Genomic DNA, 4,367 nt, shown 5'->3' on the forward strand with positions numbered 1-4,367 from the left:
GTGTTCCTGCCACCTTCTAAAGCTATTCTTTAGCTCGACCAATTTACTTCTCTGGATGCTCACATAAATAGATGAGCACTGGTGATACAAAGGAGTTTGTGAAAAATGGATCACAGGGCTTATTTAGAAGGCAGGGAGATTAGTCCTGGTGTTAGCAGCAGCAGCATGGTATTAGGTCTGTTTATGCCATTTAGAAAACACCCCAGCTTTTTATGTTATAAAAAGATGTATTGTAATTGCTGATGTAGCATGGGAAGTATCTAACCAAAGAATTTAATAAGCATTTGGAGCCGTTAATACCAAGTATCTGTCTGTCCAAAGGAGAAGCCAGACACATTTTTTTTTTTTTCCCTCTAAAACACTGAAGGGTTTGCAAACGGGAAAAAACATGTTGATGTTTGCAGTACTGACAGATCATCAAGCATTGTATCTTGCAAATGAGTGAACGTTAGACTGTGTTCCATGATGCCAACGCAAAATTAATTCTGACTGATAGGAGATGTTGGAGCAGTGTTGTTCATTAAAATGTAAAGCTGAGTATTGAAAAACAACGGCTCAGCTGAACTCAAAACATGAGTTTGAATCAAACACGGAACTCAATCAAACCAGACAAGTCTTGTTCAGTGTCACTCCTGATAGGACAAACAAGATCCCTGAATGACTCCTGAATGTTATTGTGAGTGTGAATTAGAGGGTCTTGAGAGAGTTGGAACTTACATAGTTCCGTAACTACAGGCTAATTGGGACAACCCCTTGAAATAACCTGGAAACAGAGCAGTGGATCAAGTCAAAGACATTTGCTTAGCTGCCTGCAGAAAGATTTCCTGAACTAACAAGAACTATGGCAGAAGACATGACTCTGGGAATAGGGCTTTCTGGACTCTTCACGTTGCTAGAGCAGAACCAAAGAGCTCCCTCCTCCCAAATGTGGTATCTCATCTGCTTTTTTGCCATAGGTTTGTGTGAGTGGGAGACTTGTTTTATTTTTATAAGGAAACAAGGGTGCTTTTAGGAATCCAGAATATAAATGCATTATATACAATGCCTTGCTCCTGCTATTAACACTTTCTGTCATCACTAATAAAGTGGAAGCTCTTTTGCCCCCCCTCCCCCCATGATTAGCCACGAAGTTGTCTTTGAGTGGAAATGTACTGTGTAATCTTCTGTTACTTAGCCCCCTCCAAATTTTCATGCAGTTTTTAGGTAGAAAGGACTTTTAATATCTACTTCACGATTTGATTTTTATTGCTCTGAAGCAGTAAACTTTAACCTGTTATGAATATAGAGGAAGGGTGGGTCTCCCTGCTGCAAGGAGTTTGCAGCTAAACTTGAAGTAAGTGATGTGTAAAAGAGTGAGAGCAAAGTATGTGGTTTCACAGTATCTTGCTCACCAGCACGTTTTTTCTGCGCAGCATGGCTGTTGGTGGAAGGGAAGGAGGGAGCTGTCAGGGTTCCTGGCAAGTTCGGCTGTATTTCAGTTAAGTTAAAAAGGTGGAAACAAAAAGGGAAGAACAAAGAAAAGCTAACTGAAGTTTTAATGTCTATTATTGGGACATATCTAGCTGGTTACCAGGATAAGCATAGCTGAGCAGAGCTAACAGTGTTGTGGCGTTGCGGGAGCCCCGGCACTTCTGCAGGCACGTAGTCGTGACCATATATAGGCACGTACAGCAGCGAAGGTCGGGCTTTTTCAGTTCCGGTGTGCCAGGAACGGGAAGTGTAGGTTGGGGGCGTTAGAAGTCACCGCATATAACATTAAGATAAACTTCAGACTGTCTCAGACTGGCAAATGTAGAGGTGTGATTTCTGTATGTATCTGATGGGTGTCGTGCCTTGAGAGATTAGATGTGAAATAAAGGCAGAAGTATGAAAACAAGGCACATTAAGCATAACTGACGCCATTGTGTAATCTGAAAACTGCAAATACCGTAGTAACTGAGTCTAGTCATTTGTTGATAGACCAACTATTTTAATCTTTAGCAGAATGAGGAATTAGTCATTATTATGCCTAATATCCATGCTCATTCAACAACAACCTTGTCCTTTTCTCTTTCACTAATTTTCTGAGTTTTTACCTTAATTGAAATAGATTACTTTATAAAATCAAAAAGCTTATAACTGATGTGGTGGGTAGCATTCGGCTTCACTTGAATTGAGAGAGTAAATCTTGCTAGCTCTTACCTACTGATAATAGGCTTCCATTTGAGCAAGACTGTGACTGAGATACAGCTGCAGTGTGGAATGATTCCCTTCTCAATGTTTCAGAAATCTTTTTTGTAACTTTCTCTCAGCTTCTCTATGATTTGTCCAAATCAATGCTCAAACCTGCACAAAGTCACATTCCATGAAAACATGTTTGGATTGGTTTTGTGCATTAAAGAAATATAATATAGTAAATAAGCAGTTCGTTACATAGACTTGCAAGACCTGTTTTTTGTGACCCGATGATCAGATGTTCTGGATTAATGAACTCTGAATTTAATGGTTTTTGCAAGCCAGTCTGCAGGCATTTAACTGAAAACAGCATCTGTAAATCAGATCTTGAAAAATCCATCAATAAAACACTGTCTTAAACTTCAGGTTGTATTTTGGGAGTAACTAGAGTAATAAGTGGAGAAACTTCAGGTGTATCCTCAGTCTTGGCTTTTGTATTTTCTAAAGGAATACTCAACTGTAACCTAATTTTTCTTACTTGCTGGTATGTGTATAAGGCTCTTGTATGTGTGTGTGAAGGTGCAGTGCTCTTGAACGAAAAGATTTTGTCATTTAGATATTAAAAATAGTATGTTGTTTCTGGTTTTGACTTGTTGAAATAAGGTTCAATGAGCTTTTAAAAGTCTCGGTGTACTGAGTAACCAGCATTGTTTTCAACTGTAATGCATCTGATTGCTGTGTTTTCTTAAACAGTTTTTGAAAAAATAACATTCCATCTCAACTGGACTATATTGCAATTGAGATTTTACCTGTCACTTTTTACTACAAGTAGCGTGCCGCTTGCTATTATGTGCGTTTTAACTTTTTATTTGCCCATAAAGACTACATTTTATATGGACCCTGTCCCTCTGTTTAAATTGTGCTACAAGTGATAGCTGAGCCAGCGGCTTTTACTGCCAAAAGGGGGAGATCTTGGTCTCGTTAAGGCTGGTGAAAATGTATTCATTTATCCCTCAGTATCAGCCTGCTTTTGGAAAACAGAAGCCTCTTTTAGAGCATTTATTTCTGGAAAAACTCAGTGGCAGTAAAGAAGCCATAAGTGATTGTCACTCCTTATGTGGTGTTATGTGTGTGAGGCTACTTGATTTAATTCTTTTATATGGGCTTCTTGTATGTCTGAGTTGGGGAAATACGGCTTTTTCACATTCTCATCTCCACAGAGAAGTTTATTTAGTTTAACTTCTGAAGAAAAGTGGATTTGTTTTAAATGGGCTTCACAAAGGCAGGTTAGCATCATGCAGAAAGTGTCTTTGTTCAGTCTCCATACTTTTGAAGACAAAAGGTTCTTTGCTTCTGTAAATATGAATATACTTTATACTTGTTGAGATGTTCATTGCATATTTGCGTGATGGTGTTTCTTTGCTCTGTAAAAAGTGGCATCTGTGATGAATTACTACACTGAAAAAATTCTTGTTGAGGAATCAAACTTAGTGGTAAAATGTTAATTAAAAGTAATGTTTAGGTTGGCCTCTCCTGAGGAAACATCTGTTACTGTTGAATACTGAATGGATATTACATTCTAGCTAATGTAACTGATAGTAGTTCTTACTGACAGCAAAAAAAAGAAGCAAAGCCAGTTTTACATTACCAAAACAGCTGAAAATGAGGTATTATTCCAGTTCTAGTACAGAGTTACCATCTCACCTTACAAATATTACCCGTTTAAAGCACATGGTCATTCAGAGTGCAGTTTGGCCACCCCAGTTTTGCTTAGTTTTGCTCATTTAGCTGCTGCCCAGCCCAAAACTGATAGACCTTTTATTTCAGAACTCAAAAGGTCTCCAAGACGTCTTTATCCACTTCCACAGAGCTCACCTGGCCTTAGGATGGTTAAGCAGTGAAGTTCACAAAGTTGAGGAACAAAGAAACAATGTCCCTCCTTATAATTTTTAGCTGGGAGGTAGCCTAGTAGTCATGCTGAAAGCACAACTAAAGACCCACTCTTAAGTGTGAGGCTTAAATTCCAGTCTGATCCCAGACTCTGTTAATTGGTCATTTGATAAAATGTCCTGCTCAGAAAGCCTTGGAGCCTGTCTTGCCCTTCTTTATGAGTGCTTTAATAGTACTATAAGTTAACTATATTTCACATCCTTTAGATTTCTTTGGATTGAGCTTTGAGCTGTGTATGCTGCAGAGTGCCCTGACTTCAGCAG

Source organism: Buceros rhinoceros, unplaced genomic scaffold, assembly GCF_000710305.1.
Source record: "Buceros rhinoceros silvestris isolate BGI_N320 unplaced genomic scaffold, ASM71030v1 scaffold11911, whole genome shotgun sequence".
Taxonomy (NCBI): Eukaryota; Metazoa; Chordata; class Aves; order Bucerotiformes; family Bucerotidae; genus Buceros; species Buceros rhinoceros.